Raw genomic sequence first — 25,769 nt, forward strand, 5'->3', positions numbered from 1 at the left:
TATTTCTGTGAAACCATGTCCTGTGACTACATTTGACAGCCCTTACCATTTGCTTCATAGGCTACTGACTAGATGGTGACGTAGACTATGTGCGACAGACTGTAATATGAAACTAAATAAGATAGAAATACTGTATTAATATTTTCATTAGTCTGGAATGAATAACATTACGTGTTTATACTGGTGAAGTAGCCTTAAAACTTTACAGATGATTATGAGCAAATTAACATTCAAGCGTGTCATGCGCTTCACACTACATCCGTACATTTTCATTTCTATGCAGACCAGCATCACACCTTTCCCCACTGTAAACACCATTTTCTTCCGCAGCCATGAGATAAAGTAGTTCATCATTGAAACGCTGCTCTGCTTTTCGCTCAGTGCGTTAACCTACCCTTCAAGTCCGCAGAAATCGAAGTTTCCAATTCTACCTCATTGGGTGATACCCATTGTACAGGATTTGTATGTTACTTTCCGTAGGTTATGCTGGACCAAATACTACTTTATAGAGCTTATGGATGCACTTTTGTCCAACAGCATATAGCCAAATAATAAGACTAAATGCAAGATAAATGTATTGGGGGAAAACAGTCAAAAGTCAAATTATTGGCCATATTCAATAGCCTTACAAGAGGAAAGAGAATATTTATTTTGCTATTAGGCTACAACGCCAACACATAAGACATCACTGGCATCACAATTGAAATGACACACTGCATTGTTTCAAACGCTGTGCGTAAATTCGAAAAGTAAGACAATATTGACAATGGATATCATGATTCAAATAGAGACGTTATTTCTTACAGTAAAACATAAGAGGCGGAGGGATACACTCACACATGATCTCACCATTAGTCCTTCCTACTTCACGGTTCACCTTCTACTAACTTCACGTTGACGACTCAAATTCTCTGACGTCTCCAGTGATTGGTTAAACAACACGAAAATCTCTTGCCTATTGGTCCGGCTAGTGTCAATCATGAAGCAGTGCCAATCACGATAGATTGGGCAGCAGCAGCTACATTGTATCGTTTGACAGAACTAAATAGTTACCTTGTACTTCAAGACGAATGATTTAATTTTTTTTTTACTGACGTCGGTAGACAGCCTGTTTACATAATTTGTATTCCTCAATCAACATTTTAAATACATAGTCATATATTTTTGAATCTCCGGTTTCACCAGACAGATGTGGATACAGTTCTACAGGGTAAGTCACTCTTCACAAGCTCGCTAACGTTACCCAGGTTAGCTACCTGCTAGTGAATGTGTTTGGTCAGTAACATTAGGCAACTGTTTACTTTGAATAACTTATATTTAACAACATGTTGCTTTCGAATAGACACTTTCTGATGTCATTGAACTGAGGGCAACTCCAAGCAACCATATTTTGGTGTTGTGTTCGCGCGCTGTCTCGTGCTTTATTTTGAGTGTCAAGGGTAGACTACATGATGGAGAGTTTGCTTGCTGGGTTGTATTACTTGCAAACTAGGGATTACTTTATGTCGCCTCAATGGTATGATACTAGCACAGCTAATAAACGCCAATAATTGGTGATTGTATGGATGCTGGGATTCTCTTCCTTCATGAGCGCAACAGCCGTGGTGACCGTTCACCAGGAGCTGTCAGAACGATTTATGAAAAGTGTCACAGAGGTTTTGACACGATTACTCTTAATGTCTATGAATTGATTTTACTTAAGGGAGTAGAATGAATAGTTTACTGCATACTTTATTCCTATTGAGAGGCTATTGTTGGTTGTTCCTTCATGGCAGACACGCAGTTCGATGGAATATTTCTCCATCGGCAAGAGAGTTACAGCATAGCAAAGCGCAGAGAGAGTATCAATTTGTCAGAAAAAAAAGTAATTTAAGGAACCTTTGGTATCAACGGAATGCGCTTGTAAGCCAACGTTAATGTTTTGCGTCCATCAAATGGTAAACATTGGCAAAACACATTTGACCTGACAGTATATGAATTTAACGGCGCAAAAATGGTTGCCTGTGGTATATTTGCTGTTTTCTCAAGGGAAAAGTGTCAACAAACTATTGATTTATTCTAAAATCCGGAAACCATTTTGCGCGTGAAAGTGTTGGAGATAGGATGTGTAGACTAAACCTTCAGTGTAACTAGCGTGTTGTATTAGGAATTCTTTCCCAATATTCTATGAGAGAGAAATTATATTCTATCAGTTTTTCCTTTACCCTGGCATGTTGTTTTTACAGTAACATAGGAAGTCTAGTGATTTGAATTAATGCTCTGCCTAACCCTCAATATGTGACAGTTTAGTGTCTCACTTGTGGGATTAAACGTATTAATGTATTTCCCCTCCCCCCATAAATGAGGGGCATAAACTGATGAGTGTTTCAGCTATGCAGGCAGGTATAGTGCACGTTGTGATTCCCGTCAGGGTGTCACATGGCAGAGACGGGGTTCTCAGGGACACAGTCCAGATAGTGGTTCTCACCAGCCCTGGCAAACCTCAGAGCAGTCAGAGACCGAGTAGGAGATTACAGGACAATGAGCTGTCCCGGTAAGGACATGCCCCTGTGTTTCCCGCTGAGGAGTACTTACAGGTAAGACAGGGAACACGATCAGAAACAAATAAGAAAAGGTAAATGATACTTTTCACCCTGATAAAGGCTAATTTGTTTTCATCTTTGAGACGATATGGGTCAGGACCAGTGCCATGGACTGGGTATTCCAACCAATACAAAATAACTCTGCTGTCTCTGACATTGTCAAGATGTCAGAGCTAATGGGAGCTTTACACCCCCCCCCCCCCCCCTACCTTATCTATTCTTGTCTTTCTGGAAGACACTGGCCCTCATGAGTCTCCTGTGCTGGCCTCAATTTTGACATCATTAGAGGCTCCCACCATCATTCCCGCATGTGCCACAGGTTTAGTCTACACATCCTATCTCCAACACTTTCACGCGCAAAATGGTTTCCGGATTTTAGAATAAATCAATAGTTTGTTGACACTTTTCCCTTGAGAAAACAGCAAATATACCACAGGCAACCATTTTTGCGCCGTTAAATTCATATACTGTCAGGTCAAATGTGTTTTGCCAATGTTTACCATTTGATGGACGCAAAACATTAACGTTGGCTTACAAGCGCATTCCGTTGATACCAAAGGTTCCTTAAATTACTTTTTTTTCTGACAAATTGATACTCTCTCTGCGCTTTGCTATGCTGTAACTCTCTTGCCGATGGAGAAATATTCCATCGAACTGCGTGTCTGCCATGAAGGAACAACCAACAATAGCCTCTCAATAGGAATAAAGTATGCAGTAAACTATTCATTCTACTCCCTTAAGTAAAATCAATTCATAGACATTAAGAGTAATCGTGTCAAAACCTCTGTGACACTTTTCATAAATCGTTCTGACAGCTCCTGGTGAACGGTCACCACGGCTGTTGCGCTCATGAAGGAAGAGAATCCCAGCATCCATACAATCACCAATTATTGGCGTTTATTAGCTGTGCTAGTATCATACCATTGAGGCGACATAAAGTAATCCCTAGTTTGCAAGGATGTCATGAAATAGTTTAAAGTGTTTGGGTATTGCAATTGGATGATTTGCATCCTCTTTCATTCTTTCTCATCCTCTTTCTCTTTCTTGCTCAACATGCACTTGTTTATTTGACCTTTATTTAACTAGGCAAGTCAGTTAAGAACAAATTCTTATTTTCAATGACGGCCTCGGAACAGTGGGTTAACTGCCTTGTTTTGGGGCAGAACGACAGATTTTCACGTTGTTAGCTCGGGGATTCGATCTAGCAACCTTTCGGTTACTAGTCCAATGCTCTAACCACTAGGCTACACACGGCCTAAATTGGCAGATTGAGTGTATGTAGACTAGTGTACTTTCTCCTCATACAGTGAAAGGAAAGGCTTTAGCGACAAATAACTTTTAGGCTCAGCAAAGTAAAAGCCTTTTGTGTGCTTGAGAAGCGTGACCGCAAGCAAGGGGGCATCCTACTAGCCCCTGCCAGAGAAGTCTCTTACTATTTAATAACGGGCAACTCAAAAATCGAACTTAAATTATATTAAAGCAAACGGGTAACACTTTAGATTAAGTTGGTCTTATACCTATGTAATAACACTGTAATTACACAAGTAAAAACATAATGTTTATATGGCACCCTCAGAATAGCCATGCCACATGGTGGCTCCAGTCAAAAAAAGAAGATTCCTCTTGTTAACTCGGTCTCCAAGGAATAACAATCATCCTCTCATGCTGCAGGGTCCTGCTGAATTGCAAACACAGATGGTCAGCTATTGTGCTCTTCAGACATCTCACATGTGGCAGTCTATATGGAATAATGACTGAATATGTTTTCATGTAAGTGTTTGAGTATGTGCCCATACAATTACTGTATTTTTATGTGTGATATGTGTGTGTTTGTAAAATATTTGTTTTGGCGTGAGCGTCTGTGTAGGGAGGGAATGACAGAGACACAGAGAGAGTAAGGATACTTGAGAAGGGATATAAGTGGTGGTCTAGCAATCTATAGATTAGACTAAAGAGCAAGTGATCAGCATAGCCCTAAATCTGCTGCCCAGAACATTCTATTGGTCAAAGCCTTCTCTCCTCCAATTACAGTGTAATTTCAATTAAGCACTAATCTCTGGGACAATCAATGGTGTACTGGCCACCCCTTGCCTGACACAAATATTGATGTGATTTAATCACTGCCTAACCCTAGGCTGAAATAATGCCTGGATAGTTCAAGTTAAATGTCTGTCTGACCCCCCCATACACTGGCTTACCGATGACCTCATGTTATCTCGCTCTATTGCGATGGAAGACGTCTTATCTTCACTTCAGTCAGGTCAGATAAGTATAGCCTCAGCTTATTGTCATGCCAAAAAACCCAATTGTTCCACCTGTAACAAACCAACAGCTTTGGAAAGAATGAGAGCATTTTAGTTATATCAAGTGTCACATAAGGAGTGTGTGCTTTCGCCGTGATCGTTTCATGGCCTCTTTTGTGTTTTTTTATTCCAGGGCAGCTTTGCCCACTGCTTTTCCCACACTGTGTGTGGAGAGCAGGAAGAATTCCGCTGCACAGCAGGGTCCTACCTTCTGCCATTATGGCTGTGATTCAATCATCACAGGGCCTCACTTTACTCCAGCACACTGTAAGGGAAAGAAATGTCACCCTCTCTCGTCGCTTAATGGAGCCACAAGCCAACAGTGCTTTTCATCATGGCTAAGACCAACAGTCGCTTAAAGTGAGAAGTATACTGGCAAGCTTCACCTATCCATGCCCTCTCTTCCCATGTCATTTCAAAATGGTCTCCACTCAATGCTTCATCCTGAAATTGCAGCCAGAGGATCTCCACACAGGGCAAAGACCTACAGAGGTGTAATGTGGGAAGCAGTCCTGGCAACCTTTGTTTCCCAACTGTCCCTACAAGGATTAAAGCCCAGTGAGCTCTGCTTCTCCTCGGCTATAGGGCAGAAAACTCTTTACTTACCCAGGACTAATCTCTCCTCCAGCAAGCTCTTAATTGAGCCATCATCAGCAGCTGATTCAGGGGTTAAACATCAATTAAGGTAATGTGCAGAGAGGCGCAGCGGAGAGTAAGGGCTCCAGTTCAGAGGGCAAGGGAGGTCAACTAGGCCCTACGGTCCCTGAAGGAAAGAGGGGGATGGAATGGGCCAGTGGAGGGGTTAGGATGCTCTGGGAGAGGTGGAGATCTGAAGTGCCCGCTTAGGGATGAGTGGTTTGGACAATGGAGTGGAGCAGGTTGATGGTGATAATGCTGGAGCCAGAGATTCTCTACCGATCAGTGGTAACTAGTGTTGCACAGTATGCTGAAACTAAAGTACTTTTTCGATAATAGGTCATGAAAAACAGTTCAGTACTAGAATTTGTTGCTTTCGGTACTTCTGTCAAATGTGTCTCCCGTTGTCTACTGATTGAGAGAGGATTAAGTCTATCAGCGCAGCCGATGTCCCCTTATAGCACGAGAGCACTGTGCATGCTCCACTTACTCTTTGCTAGCTTTAGCCTGTCCTGCGGAACCACTGTTTTCACTGGTAGTCTGGGCTGCATCAGCACTTATGCTGCACAGAAGTTTACACACTTAGAAATGTTGAAACTGTTAATTACTGTTCGCAAAACAATGTCCATTACAGGTGAGAACACTTTACAATGCAAGAAGATGATATCAGTAGCTTCCAGTTTTGTAGACTATCTTTCCTTGCCGGATAACAGTTGAAGCTAACATCAATTCACTTACCTAGTACCTTGTTTATGGTAATATGCAAACCATAACGCAGAAAGCAGATTTTCGCCAAAAACTTGATTCATTCACTTCGTGTCTCTCCCAGACAATATTGTCTTTGCTGGAGCCTTGAACTGTGTGTGTGTGTGACGTCATGGGTCTTAACTACAGAGACAGCGCACTTTTTTTTTTTATAGAAGAAGAGATTGCTTCTTCTATTCAAATGTTGTTGATCAGTTAGGGCTGGGATTCGGGGCTTAGATTCATTCTAATTTAGGTTTTAGCGCAATATTTCAAATGCCAATATCGCAAAAATCAAGGTTTTTATTTTGATGAGTGTTTGTCCACTTGTTCTCATGTTGTCTTTTTGGCCTTGCCTCCTCTGCTCCTTCTGTGCACCTTTTACTCACATACCAAGCCCCTGCCAATCACAACAACAAAGATGAGAGCTCACTTTTTCCTCTCTGACAAGCGGTTTCAACCCGCTATTTTTATTTTAGGTTTGGTCCAACAATTGGTCATATGGACACCGAAACACATTCAGAGATTATTGTACTGTAATAGAGGAGAAGTGAATCTTTCTAACGATACCATTTGTATGTCTAAACTCCATGCATGCAGAGCAGACACTACTCAAATGGGAGTATCAATGAACGTTGATTCAGGAAAATGTATGCTCAGTTTGTCGCTTGGTGGTAACACATACTGCTAGCAGCATTTTAACCAATGACTGTTATGCTAGCTGTCTAGTCTGTGTTTTATAAATGTGCAATAACCATAAAAAAGCACAATTTATGTAAGGAATTGGCAACTCGTTCTCATTCTGAGAAATAAGGTAGGTCACTTGATTTCAACTTCTGAACAAAGTGGACGGGCTAGCATGCTGTCCAAACAGTTGGAGACAGACAGAAGGGTGTGTTCATAACAATTCAACTGTTGTACCTTGTTAGCTAGCAAATAAATCCAAGTTGGGTAAACTTAAAGTATAAAGATTAGATGGCTATTCAATATATATTGGGCTGGGAATTGCCAGGGACCTTACGATTTTATCACAATACTTATTGCTATATTGTCAAAACGATACAATATTTTGTCAAATAATATCCCAATATATAACTATCGATTTGTTTCCACCCCATCACTAACTTACTAGCACCTGGGCTTGTGCTTGAGAGATTGTTTATGAGACCTGTGTTAATTTTCTATAATGCCTTCTACAAGAACTTAGTCATTATTAGTGAATGTGCATTATGTGTGGTTCTAGTTAAATCTAACAAAAATGGCATTTTCATAGACAGACTTGAAAGCCAGATCAGGGATTTATAAGTTCCAAATAGAAGGTGAACATATTGTTTTTATTCTGTAACTCCATGAAATCAGCCAAATCAGCTCAATAATTCAACGCATACACACACACTCCTATTGAATATGATTTGCCTGTATTGTGAATAGGCCTAGGCTACATCTTGATTTACCCAGTTTATCAATAGACTAGAGATTTACCATTCAAATACATTATTACTATTATGTGGTAAACAAAGTAAAATAAAAATTGCATGTAATGATATTGAACTCAAAAGGTATGGATCAAGTGCCTTTCTGTGACTTTGGCTAATAACGCCTTATTTTTTTGACATATCATTTTAGTATCGAGTATTGTGATTCTAAACCTGGTATCGCTATCGAAGTCAAAATTCTGGTAACGGTCTGATGGAGTAGAGTCTTATTCCAAACGGTGGTTCTTGGCATACCCCCAATTTTAAAGGTGAAGTAGAGAGGATTGCCATATTCTGAACACGATTGTAGGTAGCCTATTGTAGGCTCCCATTTTGCATCTTTTACTACCCTTCAGATTTGATTCCCACCCACCTTTCTTGGTCATTTTGAATAAGCAGAGGTGATTGAATGTTATGAAATAACCTGAATAGCAGTGAAACAGCTGAAATCCTCTCATATTATTTAGAAATACCTTATTTGACTTGAAACAGCTGCTTGCTCTCTAGCGGAGGTTCAAACACCTTCAACCTGAGCATGTAGAACTTCGCACCAGTTAATTGGGTACAAGGACGCAATGTATCCAACGGTTCCAACACACCAAAGAGTAATCTCATGAGCATTTGAATCTGTTACATCCGTTCTCTGAACTGAAAAACTATGAGAACTGACTGGTGTCACTCTGAAAAACTAGTTCCCTGAAACGAGGTGGTTGCTTTTGTGCGACCACCGATGTCAGCTTACAACAAAAATAGCAGCTGCTCGCGTCTTGAAGGGGAAGTTAGGTTCCAAATCTCTGCTTAGAATTCAACCATAGACTTAAAACCATAAATGGTATAGCGATTAGCGTTCCATTGAACTGCCGGTCATAAAAGCATACCAATGATTCCCTATTCATTTGATATACGGTAGCATTCATCAATTCTCACTGGAGCCATTAGTTTACCATAGCTAAAATAACATGTTTTTTTATGTATGTCTCAGCTCCAAATGGTCACACTTGATCCTTATTGCGGTAACAGCATTAGTTAGCATGTTAACATCTCACATTGATTAGATGGACTCCTAAAGATGAAGAGATCTTCCGTGGTTCTTGCAAGGGCAGCTAAATTCACTGAAATGACCCATCTTAACAGTTCTTCAAAAGTTGGTTTATCACCAGATACCATTGTCTTGTGATTGGTTTGCGCACCATGTTTCTATATGTATGTCAATCATGCATCAGGTTATAGCTTACAGTGATCAATCCATGAGGATCTGTTTCATAAAAATATAGCTGAAGAGAAAAAAATGAATGGTAAATCCTTACACCCAGTTGTTGATTTTCTCTAAAAAATACTCTGCTCAGGGCACTACATTTATCCAGTCCGCCTCTAAAGACATTGCTTGAAATATACAGCTTTGGAGCAAAACATTGAAATCTGGGTTGACCTCCTTTTGGCTAGTAGGTAGAAACAGATGAATAAATCAAAATGGTGAATGCACGTAACATGTATTTTTATCTGGGATTATGGAATCTGGAGGAGTATATTAAAACTCCCTCATTCCGTTTCATGACGGTGTCCATATCCTTTTGTTTTCATTGTTCTTCTCTATCACTCAGTTGTTTTGCCAGAGGCTTTATCCAGAATAAGTCGAATTTCCCTCCTCTTAATATACTCTTTGCGAATAGAAAGGGTAATCTTGGATAAAGCCAACCGAATGGGCTTTTTTGGGGGTCTTTGGTGGGATCAAGGGGCGGTGGGATCAAGACATCACAACCTATGTAGGCTAAATGCAACTTAGCTGTACACATATGCAAGATTATCATTAACAAATTAGTCTGAGATGAGCAAGGATTTGGAACACAAAGTGTTACACTACACCACACTGGGGCCAGCGTGACCTTGACTGGAGTCAATGTAATTACATTTTGTGTTCATTCAGTTAAAATCAGGCAAGCCTTTTTTCTGTCATTTTCTACAGAAAAGATGTCAAAGAAAAAAGGTAATGAGAACAGTATTTAGAAAATCTATTGAGTTATGCACAAATGGAGGAGCTTTTTAGAGGAACCAGAAAGAGGCAACCTTCCCTCAATGCAGAGTAATTATGGTGATGGTCTTGTCTCCTTTCCTCACAGCGGCTCCCAAACAAACATGGTTCATAACTAACCTGAACCAGTGTGTTCAGGTAATGTTAGATTTAATGTAAGGGGACAGGACGTTGGATCAGGATCAGCCACCACCAGTGAACTGTATTTAATCAGAGTATAGGATGAAGCCTTTGGGAAATGCAACCTGTGTTCTTTGGAAAATACAGCTGAATCCATTGGACAATGTGAAAACTTAAATTACAGTGGGAAGATCTGTCATTGCTACGAGAGTTCAAAAGCATCCAGGAGAGAGACAAAAGTAGAAAGAAAGAGGGAGAAAAGAGGCTTCCACAACTGTAGAGAACTATAATAATCCAAATTTAGAGACAAAGAGAAAAAGAGCAAGTGAGACCAATCGCCAGCTATGCCGCTGTGCTGTCAGGGTTACAGTGTTGCGAGAGCAGGGGATGGCCATCACTTCAGCACAGCTGAAACGGCAAGCGCCCGGCCCAAGAGCTGAAACACTACACGTCCACCTCTCACACACCTCTCGCCTTCTTCTCTCCCTCTTTCCCTTTGATCTCAAGTCCTGCCATTACTTGGTCTTCATCTTTTCCAAACTCCCTTATTTTTTTATTTTTCTTATTCCTCCCAAACCTGTGTCTTACATTTCTCATGTCACTGATTTACGGCATATGCTGTAAGTTGTGCCCTCAATTGAATGTATATCACCCTTTCCTCACTGGGGCGTGGTAGAGTTTTATGGTTGTACAGTAATGGGGCCATCTGCACAGGGCTCTTTGAGTTAGCCGTGCGCTCCATGCAGGGTGTGTTAGTTTACGTTGGGAGGGAAGATGACTGGCTTATTCCTTTTCTCTTGTGAAGCAGCCATTACCCAGAGCTGGGAATGGTTCCAGTGAGTCAGAGATAGAGGGGGAGAGTAAAAAATCCCCTCTCCACCCTTCCAAAGTGACACACTTCCCATTTTGTGTGTGTGTGTGTGAGCATACTGGTCTGGTACTGATCCCCAGCAGCAATCTGAGTAGTGTGGACAACAATTGGGAAAGGCAATCTGATGTTACAATGGAACAAGTGTTGAAATGGCAGACGACTTGTCATAATACACCCTTTGGACCACTGAAATACAGTCTATAACCAGGTTTGCATCCAACCTTTTTATGCGAGTAAAGTATATGTCGGATATAAAATGTCATGACATGCCTGATGGAAACAGCTAATTTGCTGGTCAACTTTCCAAATGTAGACCAAACAAAATAAGGTGGGATCTGTTTGTTTCTATAAAATTAAATATGCGTGAAATTGCGGTGGCATGACTGTGTGGTCCTCCAACTACGACTTGGGAAAGCATGCAGTTTATTAGGCTACAGATGACATATATGATGATGAATTTGACAGGATGGTGAAAGTGCACGGTGATGAGCTTGATGCTCCTTTCCAATAAATAACGAGGGTCTTATTCTGTTGAAAGATGGCGCGGAAGAGGATGGCTGACGGTTTACATGCTCCTAACCAACTGTGATATTTAGTTTGTTTTTTTGCGTTTGTAACTTATTTTTTAATTTATTTAGTACATCATTTTGCTGCTACTGTCTCTTATGACCGAAAATAACTTCTGGACATCAGAACAGCGATTACTCACCACGAACTGGAAGAAGCTTTTTTATTTAACGAGTCCGATGAGAAGGATATACTGGTTTCCCGGGAACAGGCCCAAATCCCCGTCATTTGCGTAAACTCCCACTGCCATCCGTTCTTCTGGTTAACATGCAATCATTGGAAAATAAAATGGATGACTTACGATTATCCAACCAACAGGACATTAAAAACTGTAATATCCTATGTTTCACCGAGTCGTTGATACGGATAATATAAAGCTGGTAGGATTTTCCATGCTCCGGCAGAACAGAGAAGAAGCTATGTCTGGTAAGACGAGGGGTGTGTGTGTCTATTTGTCAATAACAGCTGTCTAATATTAAAGAAGTCTCAAGGTATTGCTCGCCTGAGGTAGAGTACCTTATGATAAGCTGTAGACCACACTATCTACCAAGAGAGTTCTCATATATTATTCTTAGCCATCTATTTACCACCACAGACCGATGCTGGCACTAAGACCACACTCAACCAACTCAATAAGACCATAAGCAAACAAGAAAATTCTCATCCAGAAGCGGCGCTCCTAGTGGCCGGGGACTTTAATGCAGGCAGACTTATATCAGTTTGACAACATTTTTACCAGCATGTCACATGTCCAACAAAAAAACTCTAGACCACCTTTACTCCACACACAGAGATGCATAAAAAGCTCTCCCCTGCCCTCCATTTGGCAAATCTACCATAATTCTATCCTCTTGATTCCTGCTTACAAGCAAAAACTAAAGCAGGAGGTACCAGTGACTCGCTCAATACGAAAGTGGTCAGATGACGCGGATGCTACGCTACAGGACTGTTTTGCTAACACAGACTGGAATATGTTCCAGGATTCATCCAATGGCATTGATGAGTATACCACCTCAGTCATCGGCTTCATCAATAAGTGCATCGACGACGTCATCCCCACAGTGACCGTATGTACATATCCCAACCAGAAGCCATGGATTACAGGCAACATCCACATCAAGCTAAAGGCTAGAGCTGCCGCTTTCAAGGAGCGGGACACTAATCCGGACGCTTATAAGAAATCCTGCTATGCCCTCAGACGAACCATCAAACAAGCAAAACGTCAATACAGGATTAAGATTAAATCCTACTACACCGGTTCTGACGCTTGTCGGATGTGGCAGGGCTTAAACTATTACGGACTACAAACGGAAACCCAGACGCGAGCTGCCCAGTGACGCGAGACTACCAGACGAGCTAAATGCCTTTTATGCTCGCTTTGAGGCAACAACACTGAAGCAGGCACGAGAGCACCAGCTGTTCTGGATGACTATGTAATAATGCTCTTGGTAGCCTATGTGAGCAAGACTTTTAAACAGGTCAACATTCACAAAGCCGCGGGGCCATACCGATTACCAGGACGTCTACTCAAAGCATGCGCTGACCAACTGTCAAGTGTCTGCACTGACATTTTCATCCTCTCCCTGTCCGAGTCTGTAATGCCTACATGTTTCAAGCAGACCACGATAGTCCCTGTGCCCAAGGAAGCAAAGGTAACCTGCCTAAATGATTTCCGCCCCGTAGCACCCACGTCGGTAGCCATGAAGTCCTTTGAAAGGCTTGTCATGGCTCACATCAACAGCATCCTCCCGGAAACCCTAGACCCACTACAATTCGCATACCGCACCAACAGATCCACAGATGACGCAATCTCAATCACATTCCACACTGCCCTTTCCCACCTGGACAAAAGGAACACCTATGTGAGAATGCTGTTCATTGACTACAGCTCAGCGTTCAACACCATAGTGCCCACGAAGTTCATCACTATGCTAAGGACCCTGGGACTAAACACCTCCCTCTGCAACTGGATCCTGGACTTCCTGACGGGCCGCCCCCAGGTGGTAAGGTTAGGCAACACCACGTCTGCCACGCTGATCCTCAACACTGAGGCCCCTCAGGGGTGTGTACTTAGTCCCCTCTGCATGGCCAATCATGACTCCAACACCATCATTAAGTTTGCTGACGATACAACGGTGGTAGGCCTGATCACCGACAATGATGAGACCGCTTATAGGGAGGAGGTCAGAGAACTGGCAGTGTGGTGCCAGGACAACAACCCCTCCCCCCAATGTGAGCAAGACAAAGGAGCTGATCGTGGACTACAGGAAAAGGTGGGCCGACAGGCCCGCATTAACATCGATGTGCTGTAGTGGAGCGGGTTCAGAGTTTCAAGTTCCTTGGTGTCCACATCACCAACGAACTATCATGGTCCAAACACACACAGACAGTCGTGGAGAGCACACAACAAAACCTTTTACCCCTCAGGAGACTGAAAATATTTGGCATGGGTCCCCAGATCCTCAAAAAGGTCTTGACCGGTTGCATCACCGCCTGGTATGGCAACTGCTCGGCATCTGGCCTTAAGGCGCTACAGAGGGTAGTGTAGACGGCCCAGTACATCACTGGGGCCAAGCTTCCTGCCGTCCAGGACCTATATAATAGGCGGTGTCAGAGGAAAGCCCATAAAATTGTCAGGGACTCAGGTCACCCAAGTCATAGACTGTTTTCTCTGCTACCACGTGGCAAGCGGTACCGGAGCGCCAAGTCTAGGACCAAAAAGCTCATTAACAGCTTCTACCCCCAAGCCATAAGACTGCTGAACAATTAATAAAATGGCCACTGGACTATTTACATTGACGCCCCCCGTCCCCCCTCCATTTTGTTTTCTACACTGCTGCTACTCGCTGTTTAATATCTATGCATAGTTACTTCACCGCTACCTATATTTACTAATTACCTCAAATAACCTGTACCCCCGCACACTGACTCAGTACCGGTATCCCCTGTATACAGCCTCGCTATTGTTATTTTATTGTTACTTTTTATTATTTTTAGCTTTGGTTTATTTGGTAAATATTTTCTTAACTCATTATGAACTGCACTGTTGGTTAATGGCTTGTAAGTAAGCATTTCACAGTAAGGTCTACACTTGTTGTATTCGGTGCATGTGACAAAGTTTGATGTTTGGCTGCCGTTTGACAAGTACAATAATCTTGCTTTTTTGTCGGCTATACCCACACTGTATCTGCGAGCTGTTGGCTTAGGCGCACATGCCAATACCAGAGTTGGCACATTCGCTATATAACGCTACATTTGTTGTGACAAAACCGTCAGTAGAGTAGAAAATGCGATGGAAACCCATTTAACTTTTTATTTTTTATTTTTTATCCGGCATAGAGTATAACCGCAAAAGTAATTTTTATGTGCGCTATGTCATCACACACAGCCTTTTATCCGCAAATAGTCCATTTTGATGGAAACACATCTCTGGTGCATATTGTTTTTATGCAGATTTTTTTTATGTTCTAATGAAAATCTTTTTCCAGTTCGATGGAAACCTAGCTTATGACTCTCAAAACCTTTCCCCTATTCACCACAATACAATCCCAAAGGAAATCCATTGAATTCTAATTCAACAGGCGTCCAGACTATAGCAATGCAGGTGGTCAGTTAGTTTGCCATGGGGCAAATGCAGTGACGTTATAGATGGTGAGAAGAATACACTATTTTTAACCGGTAGCCTCACCGTTCCTCTCCATGTATTAGATAACATTTCATTTCAGCGTGTTTGCTGACTGACTCGTCCTCACCTCTCTCTCTCCCAGGCCTCTTTATGCTCTTCATCCCACACACAGTCATATGTGCACACACAGAGACATCTATCCACTGAGACACACACACTCACTTTCTAACACACACGCTATGTGTTTACAAGTCAGCTTCCATGTGTGCTTTGGCCTCGACACTCCAAGTGAATCTTAACCACTCCTTCTTATGGAGGAGTCTGGCTATTGTTTATATAATTGAAATGGTTATCACATTACAGCTAAAAGCCAACAGTCTCATTTACTTCAGAAAGAAAGAGAAATAGAGAAGTATGGAGAGGAAGAAAAATATTGGGAGAAAATGGAAGAGATTCAGCAAGGATAGATGGAGAAATTGGAGGGTGAGAAGGTAAGTGACAGGAGTGAGAGTTTTCTGCTCCATTTTGCACACACAGCAAGAATACCTAAATCCTAAATTATTTTCTTCAACCCATGGTTGGTTTTCCCATCCAATCCAAAGAAGTGCTGTGCTTTCAAATCCCCTCTCTTCTAGAGCTTTACCCCTTTACAAACTGTCTACTTGTCCTAAATATGAAGACAGCATTCCCTCACAATTCAACTTTCACGAGCCTTTCAGTCAGTCTGTCACCCTAGATACTCTGTGATCACAGCTCCCTGTAAGAAGAGCGCTGCATCCACTGGTAGTTTAACTGCAGCCCAAGGCCCCTTCAGCTACTTTGACCTACCACTACCTGGAAAACTGGCATCTTGCTGCAATTCATTTTGGACATTCTTTTCTCATAAGGCCACTGTTGTCCATTCTATTTTGAATGTGAACTTCATTGTGTGTGTCAGTCTAATATGCTTCTGAGAAGGTTAAGCACATCTTGCTTGTATACCTGTAATTAATGTATTATTTAATAATTGAAAGCAAAAATGTAATACAAAATAGGGCATCATGTAACATTGTCTACAGATTACATAAAAACATTGAGAAATGATTGTGGATTAAAACCGTAGTCAATGGTTTATTTCCTTTGTGGTCTTGTTGTTTGGAAATACCACTCAGGACATCCGTAAGGGAAGCAAAAAAGGAGCTTAGCGGGTTTGCTTGTACCATAGTTATAGTCAACACCAGAGTAGCATGTGTTGCTGTTCCCACATACTGTACACAGTGCCCACACACTGAGCCGCATGGTCAAACCAAGCCTCTCCAACACATGCTGTCAGGTCATAAAGCTCTTTTTAAAGGTCCAGAGAATAGGTGGGTTAGAGATGGAGAGGTCAACTGAGTTGGACGGGTGGTTACTGGTAAAGCTGGGTTTTTCATGCAGTACAATTCCTATGGAGTCACAACAGGTGCGGAAATGGGACTCTGTGTGCATGTCTGTGTGTGTGTGTGCGGCTCAGAGGAATTATGGAGCTGGGGACTAAGAGGAGAGGAAGGGGGGTTATAAAGGGTCCCCTCTGACCCACCTATAGCCTGTCAGCTGTTAGAAGTCTGTTAAAACGTCAGCTGTTTCTGAGGAGAAGTGTGTGTGTGTGTGTGTGTGTGTGTGTGTGTGTGTGTGTGTGTGTGTGTGTGTGTGTGTGTGTGTGTGTGTGTCATGCTAGATGGGGGATAAGGAAGGGAGGTGTTTGTGTGGAGGCTTCTCCGTCCCACTGTGTACATCAAACTTCTCGTTGCCTGGGTGATTTGTTTGTGCCCAACACAGCGCCTCATCTACATTGTCGCGCAGTGCCATGCCGAGCAGCTCATATACCCCCCATTCTTATTTTCCCTTGGGGTCAGCTGCCTCCATCTTAAATACCGAAGTAGTCATCTAGCACAGGTCTTGTGGTCCATACCAGTCCATTGTGATCTGAAGGACAGACTTCTGGACCCAATATGAAAAAGGTTTACTGAAAAAGCACAGGTTTCCTCTTCTGTTAAATCCTATTTTGAATCTTCTAGGACAATACTTTCCCTTTGAATCTAATGGCTAGAAATATCCATTAGGGTTGGGCGGTATCCAAATTGTCATATCTTCATTACCGTCCTTCTCTCACCCCGAGATTTACGGTATTACAGGCTTAGTACACAAGAGGACACCAAAAAGCACATTGGGCGTCTATTCCCAGAATGCTAACAAAATTAGCACAAGTAATAGCGAATTTCCATGAAGGCTGCTAGCTAAATTTGATAATGAGCGAAAAATGAAAATAAACGAATTGCAAAGACAGGCAAACCGGCTCATAAAGTTATACATATATATGTAGGAGCTACCACATGTCATTTTTGGTGAGTTTGGAAATTTTACAAGCGAATGTGAACGAGAGACATTGTGCAAAATGAACAAAGTTTTGATGCATGCTTGTCTGAAGGAAGAACAGTACTGGCTCACCAGCAGCATGTCTACACACTGTGTCTGTCTGGAGTTGCTAGGGCAAAGGAAATCAAGATGGCAGTGGCAGATGTACAAATACCTCATCCAAAGTGCTTTAACTTCTCGAACATGGCAGAAAGCAAACACAATATGATGCCTCGTCACCTTATTAATTCAGCCACTTACTTAGATAACACGACCCCTAATTTTAACTTGCTAAAACATAATTATACATTTTTCACGCAGGTAAAAAATATAAAATGCGTAAATATTTTGCTGCGTTTTGTAAACGCTCATCTAAAATGTTTCTTGTTGTAATTTCTGCTCGGCATTAGACACATTTTGTGCCTCAGTTGCATTTCTAAACTCCGATGACAATTCATGGACGTGCATTTTATCAGCAGACAGCACCCTGACTGATGTGTAGCTACTTTTCTCCATAATTTTCCCAGTGTAGCCAACCAATTTTACTCTGGTAAAATGCAAGATTATCTTTAAGCAAAACATTAGGAAATGTAGCTGTCTACATTCTTTCTATGATAGACCTAAACATTAGAAATATGATGGCCATGCATTGTTTTGGAAATAAATACCTTGCTTTTTCATTGTAAGCTCATTTACTTGTGTGGCTGCCAGCCAAATAGCTTTGCACTTCTTTTGTCATCTGATGAAAAGTATGCTATTTTCTGCTGAATGTGTTGCACTAATGTATTTAGTAAAAATGTGAAGTAAAAAACACTGACTTTCAATATAAAACGTGACCCCTGTCAATGCACAGCTGGACTCACCTGCTCCCGCTTTCTCCCGTGCTATTTACAAACACACACATGACTGTCTCAACTGTTCTGGGAAACTAAGGTAAGCTTCATAATATAAAATAAGGTGAAATGAAGAATGCAATCTGCTTTATCTCCTAACGCATTGCACAAGTTGACTGCAGGTATTTACAAAATAAAAATTGCTGCAAATATTAAAATGTATTGAAAAACTTAAAATATCTTGTGGCTATTTGCAAATACCCCGGTATAAGGTATACCGCCCAAGCCTAATACCCATCACCACAGATTAGAATGTGGACTCTGTATCCTTTCTTGTTTTTGACACTTATTTTTTTAATCCAGTGATCATGTATATACTGAAGGCTGTAGTAGATTCATACAGATATTCAACATCAAGTATACTGAAATTGGATTTTCAACATATGCTCAATTTAAGCCGATATCATGATTCTATTCTTACATTGATTCCATTATTTGTCTTTACAAAATAATTAGACCACAGGCATTGGTTTTATTGAAATATCCTACTCTTCACAATCAAAACAACTTCCTGAGGACGCTGTTGATAAACCTTTGCGTATAAATGTTGTCTCATTCTGTCTCAGCCTAGACTAAATGTCCGCCACCTCCCAGGTTGGTCATTCTGGTGTGTGGTAGTCTCTGAGTGTCGTGGCTGGCGACTGCCTCAGTGTGTGAAGGCAGGGGACCTTTGTGGTGGCAGCTGAGCGAGGCGTGGCTGAAGGGAACAGGTTGACACGTCTGTTAGGACTCGTCCCGCGCCTCTTGAACTTTACCCTTTAGCTGTGACTGCGCCCAGGGCTGGGAGATACCAAATTTCCCCTGATTAGGAGAATGAGGCAAGGCTCTCAGGGAGGGACACTAACAGAAATCCATGTTGTTGTTGTTGGACAGTAGTCTTGTTCAGAGAATTTGGGTCAAGTCCTTTGGTTTTCTCTCCAAGCACTGTTGATATTCATGAATGAGATCATATTAGTTACTAAATGTTAATGATGTTGGAAGGCTGTTTAGGGTAAAGTGGGTTGGATGTGTTGGCGTCTTTCTTTTGAGAATCCATAAATATCTTGGTGGCAGCTGTTGACGCCTAGGACTGAAAATTGTTCTGAATGGTCAAACCCTGAAGGAATGTCTGTCAAGTCTCACCTCAGGTGAGAGTTTCAGGGTTTACTCCTTTTACCCTGCAGATTATTCCCCTATAATAATGCATTAGAGAACATTGTTTTCACATGTTACTGAAAAGTTATTGTTGTTATGGTTGACACAATTGTAATATCAATTGTCACGAAATATAAATACTGTACTGCAGTTTTTTAAAATTAGTTATTTTTGTGCGGTCCCTGAGAAGGAAGCAGATTTGCATAATTAGGGTATTCATTGTCAAACACTTGAAAGCATATGATGTTTGTTCACAAATCTATTAGTCACTTACAAAGAGAGTACCAAATGGGCTTCTATTGAACAAAGCATCTGTGAATTTCCTGTTATACTGTTAGAGCAGAGAGTTCCTTCTAAAGACACACCTTTCATGGTTAATTTTCTATTCCTTTATTTTATTTTAAAAGTGTACTTTGTAAGTTAGTGTTGTCAAGATACCAGAATTTTGACTTTGATACCGATACCAGGTTTAGTATCACAATACTTGATACCATCATGATACTAAATACCAAAACGGTACCATAGCAACAACAACAAAAAGTATATTAGCAAGTCACAGAATGGCACTTGATTCAGACAGATAAACTCAGCTACTGTTCTGTTCAATTGTTGGGCATCTTTTGAGTTCAGTATCATTATATTTGCAAATGTTTGTAAACATTTGTTTTGCTATGCATGCATTAATTGAATCAATTATACAATGATACACTCAATTTGACTTTGGTAAAAACAATCTAACTACAAAACAACATGGTAAATCTCTATTGATGAAACAGGGTAAATCAAGATGTAGCATAGGTCTTAACAATACAGGTGAATGGATATTATTCAATACTGTGTGCATGCATTGAGTTATTGAGCTTGTTTTAGCTGATTTCATGGGGCTACAGACTTATTTTCTTGGCAACTGCTAGGAGAACATTACTTTATTGTACTGATCATCAACATTTGCACATGGCATCCCGAGTGGCTGTGCCACTAGCTGTGCCACTAGAGAACCTGGTTCGAGTCCAGGCTCTGCCGCAGACGGCCGTGACTGGGGAACCCATGGGGCGGCGCACAATTGGCCCAGCGTCTTCCGGGTTAGTGGAGGGTTTGGCCGGCAGGGATGTTCCTGTCCCATCGTGCACTAGCGACTCCTGTGGCTGTCCAGGCGCAATGCACGCTGACACGGTCACCAGGTGTATGGTGTTTCCTCCGACACATTGGTGCGGCTGGCTTCCAGATTAATCATGCTTTGTGTCAAGAAGCAGTGCGGCTTGGGCGGGTTGTGTTTTGGAGGACGCATGGCTCTCGACCTTCGCCTCTCCCGAGTCCGTACCGGAGTTGCAGCGACATGACAGGACTGTAACTAATTGGTAGTATACCACGAAAAAGGGGTAAAACAAACATTTGCATAGAAGAAGCAATCTAACCTTTCATAAATGTATGCGCTGCCTCTTTAAGAAATGTAATGAGGTCATTTGCTGAGGCAGAATGTGGCTAGGGAGTCTAGTGTAAACCAGCCGGTAGGCAAGGGAGACGAAGAAGTGAATGAGTTTTTGGTGGCGAGGTAGACGAAGTGAATTAATAAAGTTTTTGTGGTGACAATCAGCTTTGAAATCAGCATATTTTGCATTATGGTTATCACAAACAAAGTACTAGGGTACTAAATTCAGCTGTAGCCTAAGCTAGCAAGGAAGGTTAACCTACAATTTAAAGCTGGATTCTACCGGTGTCGTCTTGCATTGTAAAAGTATTCTAGCCTGTATGGACATTATTTTGTGAACAGTAATGAACAGTTTCAATATTTCTACATGCTGTGTTGCATTTTTCAAGTGTGTTAACTTCTGTGCAGCATGAGTGGGAAGCTAATGCAGCCCAGACAGCTCTAGCAATGAATGAGTAAGTGGAGCAGGTGCTTTACTCTGCATGCTCTAAAGCCATAGCGCAAAGAGCAAAGAACCTGCTTTATTAAAGGGGCTGCGCTCAGTGCGCTGATTAACAGACTTGATCCTTTCAATCATCGTTCAGGTAGACCCTGAGCGAAGTGAATCTGGACTCCTAGGGTAAGCAGCTGTCCAGCACAGAGAGGTGGAAGAGCTCTGTGGATGTTTATTTGCATGTCCTTTTCTAAAACAAAATGTCCCTTAGGTATGGTTGGGTATCGAAAGGGACCTTACGATATGATATTATCACAATACTTAGGTTCCGATAGAATATGTATTTTGATTCTCACGATTCTATATGTATTGCCATTCGATACTGTGACTTTATTGAGATTCAATGCTCTAAACATATTGCTCACCAGATGTCTTCTGCAGCGGGACAAGAGAGTTTTGGAAGAAGTAAAAATACTGGCGTTTTGGTGCAGGTACAGCCAACTAGCGCAAAATAATATTGTGATACTGTCAAAACAATACAATATCTTGCCAAAAATAATATCACGATATGTAACTCTGTTTTCCCCCATCACTATCTTTCAGCATAATAATTCAATGATACATTTGGTATTGTGACTTTGCCAATTTGGTATGTGACTTTATTCAGGGAAAAAGTAAATGCCTTCGTTCTTTAATTCTCTCCATACTCTCCATACTGCAGCGTTACCACCACCCCTCTCCCTTCTTGACGCCCATACTCCACCACCACACGTGGGCCAGCAGCACCACATAGTCCTGGGCAGCATTCACATTAGTCACCGGAAGAGAGGAGGCAGTCACATGGATCCCCTTATTAGGCTTTGGGCCAACACAATGTGTTCAACATGGAGAGCCCCAGTCTGCCTTGCTAGCACATAGACGATAAGAGGAGAGGAAGGGAAAAACCTGGAGAGGGGCAGCGAGATAAGGCCATTACCAATCACTGGTGTTTGTTGTGGAAGTAATTGTGTCCTCAAAGTGTCTTGTTGTGTTTAGGGCTGTTGTGCATTTCCCCCATCCATGTGCATATTTCCTCTCTGATACTCAAAGGGAGCCATTTCTTTTCCTTCCCTCAGATGTATCCATATGAGTTGTTGCTTCAAGATGAGATTGCTCCTCGGAATTTCAACCCTTTATTAACCAGTTGGGTTCTGGACATAGACTTGCCTTTACCAATAAAGATATTTGCTGTATTTTGTGGAAACTCAATGACACAACTTCAACAGACTCCTGGCCTCCCATTTCCCACACCCTCTCGACCCCCTCAGAGATTTGAAGGTCATGATAGGGCACAGCCTGAGATTTACTCCTTGGGAAGCGGAATCATTCTTGAAAACAGGCACAAATGACAACTTGTTCATATAGCATTACTTCTCAACTCACATGTGTAGATTTCTCCAGTTTTCCAGCTTTTAATTGGGCTTGATTGTGAGATTATAGCTAATCAAGTCAGAGCCTTCAGTTGTACCCTTGAAAGTTTTGCCTTCTTGCATGACATAATAGCAATTTTAGAGGCAAAATATGTGACTACACGCAACATGTGTAAAAGAAAAGACAGGTCAAAAGACCATTTCAGAACATCTACAGATTTGGGGCTGCATAGATCAGCACAAGTCCGGTGTGCCCAACCTTTCAACAGCTGAGCATGTGTGAGGAGATGACAGGGGGTAGGGGGAGAGGGGCTGTTGGAACAAAAGGTGTGTAGGGGCAGCTGCCACTGCACTTACAGCAGCTTGTGAATCCGAAGGGAGAATGTACACACATGTACCGGCCAGGGAATAGAGGTGGGGGGGGGGGTATAGGGGATCTGATAAACTACACAGCCTAACTGCATATTAGGGCAAAGGGTGACCTAGGATGAGTATGATAAGGGGTTGACCGGGAGGACGAGGGGGGGGGGGGGATTGACCAGGGGATGGAAGGGGGATTGGTTGTCCAGAGGGAAAGCGAGCCTGGGGAGTGGGTCTCCAGTGTGAGGGGCTCTGCTGCAGTTGTCATTTCTACCAGTTGTGTGCAGGATGGACACACCACACTTTGTTTGGACCCCTCTCATTGGGAATATGCCTGAACTTTGACTTAGAATGCTCTGGATGCCACTGTAACCAAGAGTCTTTTGGATTCAATTCAGAGTGCTTGCTGGTGCTTTCTGCTTTTTAAAGAGTCTTTTTAAACTTGCGCCTCTGTTTTTTGACTGCGGCCCACTGATCAGCCAAGGGTAAGGGCAACCAATACCGGCATTGCATTTTCATATAAGATTTGTTACTTCCTTACAACGTGACTTGTGCATTAACTCAAATGTTGCTCTTACTAAATGCCTAATGAATTTAAAACAGAAAAATGTCTCTCCTGAGCACAGTCTGAGGCCTCTCCTCTGGCTTAAGTTCTAATGAAAAAAGGTTGTCTTGGTGGAATAATATTACTATAAGACTGTGCTTTCAGCATATTCTTTCACAGAACAGCCACACGTTCAGGGTAGTTACTGTGTTTTATTTTTTGCTTTTGTGGTTTCGTAATCAGTATAGGAAGCTAGTGATGGCAGATGTCAAAGACTGTGAGGTGACTTACTGTGTGGCTTGTGCTTCACTAACAGTTTCCATACTGGTGGTTTGGTAAAGCCTACTTTGTGAGTTCCCCACTTCTTCTACAGCAGTGGCTCAGTAGGCCTAAGTAGGCCTAAGTGACATATGGTTTATTTGATAGATTTTTGGTAGCCAGTTTTCATCCAAGTGCCATCTAGCCTAAGCGTATGCTTTTTCACTTTGAGAGTTTTTAAATGTTAGCATTGTGCTAATATGCTATTAAATATGGCCTTACATTATCGTTTATTTTTGTCTGTTCTTTCGTGACTCGCATAACTGTGAGACAAATAACTCTTTCAAGCTACCGATCTGTGAAGTGTGGCTAATTATCTCCAATTTTCCACGTTTCCATTGCAATTTGCTGCTCACTGCAAGTCTGTGTTTTCAATAGGTGTTTGAGACACTAACTGAAAAGGAGTTGAGTTTTTCAAGACATGCCAATTCTACTTCCTTTAATTATATTCATGTAGCATGCTTAATAAAGTCACTGATCATATACTTTTGAGCAAAAGGCCTTGCTAATGATCATGCAGCCTCAATAAATGCTCCTACAAAGAACAACAGAATGATGAGAAATCTTGTGAGAGTCACTGCAGGTGCATAGAAGATGTGCGGGATACAATCGAACTAGGTTGAACTCTTCAAATGAGGTTAGTGAAAGAACCTTGGTTGTCTAACCAAAAATGTACAATTATTACATGTTTGGCAAACACATTGCAAGCTCCTTCTATACGTAGAGTTGTGCAAAACACGGGTAATCTCCTGAAAACAACATCACAAGGTTTGGTGCCCCGTTGAGTATTTTCAGACTAATCATGTTTATGTCATAGAAACATGGTACAGTTCTATGTACATTAGCTTTAATTCACAAATGACTGTAGTCTTAAAAATAAACAAATGTGATATTATATAATGATAGATGGCTGTACTTAAGTGCCAGTCAACTATCTTGATCTACCTCTTTGGTGAGGCCTCATTGACAGAACATGTTCGACTGGTGACAACCAACGTTTGCACACACAGACCTGTGCGCACACACCCTCTCCCCTAATGTCACATTGATGTCATCAGTGTTTTGTCTAGAGGGTGTTTTTCTCTCAGACCTTCAGCGCTGGTTGGCCCTCATCTGATGCGAGGTGAAAAAGGGAAGTTTTGGGGAAGGGGTATCCATTAGGTTTCTCCAACTGAAAGGCTGAGAATAAAGAGAAAGATGATGGGTTGAGTATTCCCATTGGAGACATACTGGGGGAAGAACCTGTGGAAAGCAGCAAGGGATACTTTAACCTAGGCACCTGCTATTATTTTGTTTTGGCATGGCCCCAGGAGCGTTCCAGGTGAATGGGAGCAGTTGCCAACTCCCAGGGCTGGGTGAGTGGGTGTGGTCCTGTTTGTATGTGAAGTCTGTGATGTCACCTGACAGGTCAAACCACATCGCCACAGGAATGACGTGGTGACGGAGACGAGCCTCTGTCAACAACAAACCTGACTACACCAGTCTTGTGGCCCTCTTTGTGCATATGAATGTGTGTGTTTGTGCACAGTTAAGTGAGAGTGCCTTCTGCGACAGACTTGTGTTTTGTAATTCGTTGTGCACTACCGGTCAAAAGTTTTAGAACACCTACTCATTCAAGTTTTTATTTTATTTTTTTACTATTTTATACATTGTAGAATAATATTGAAGACATCAAAACTATGAAATAATACATATGGAATCATGTAGTAACCAAAAAAGTGTTAAACAAATCAAAATATATTTTATGTTTGAGATTCTTCAAATAGCCACCTTTTGACTTGATAACAGCTTTGCACGCTCTTGGCATTCTCTCAAATTTTATTGGTCACATACACGTGGTTAGCAGATGTTAATGCGAGTGTAATGAAATGCTTTTGCTTCTAAACTCAGCAAAAAAAGAAACGTCCTCATACTGTCAACTGCG

At 41.8% G+C, this 25,769-nt stretch overlaps 1 protein-coding gene across 8 annotated transcripts in view; it reads left to right on the forward strand.

The window, feature by feature from the left end:
* The first annotated feature begins 982 nt into the window (after window positions 1-982).
* The window catches only part of LOC129837697 (myocyte-specific enhancer factor 2D homolog), an 81,992-nt gene continuing 57,205 nt past the window's right edge, over window positions 983-25,769 (forward strand). For 3 of the 8 annotated variants that reach the window (XM_055904068.1, XM_055904074.1, XM_055904073.1), the window contains exon 1: window positions 984-1,210. The gene's annotated coding sequence lies outside the window, so the exon portion shown is untranslated. Of the gene's footprint in view, window positions 1,211-4,253; window positions 4,353-23,254; window positions 23,469-25,769 lie in introns of those variants that run through there. The other 5 variants (XM_055904075.1, XM_055904076.1, XM_055904070.1 and 2 more) reach the window with 4 other exon arrangements.

This window comes from Salvelinus fontinalis, chromosome 38 (genome assembly GCF_029448725.1).
Source record: "Salvelinus fontinalis isolate EN_2023a chromosome 38, ASM2944872v1, whole genome shotgun sequence".
Lineage (NCBI taxonomy): Eukaryota > Metazoa > Chordata > Actinopteri > Salmoniformes > Salmonidae > Salvelinus > Salvelinus fontinalis.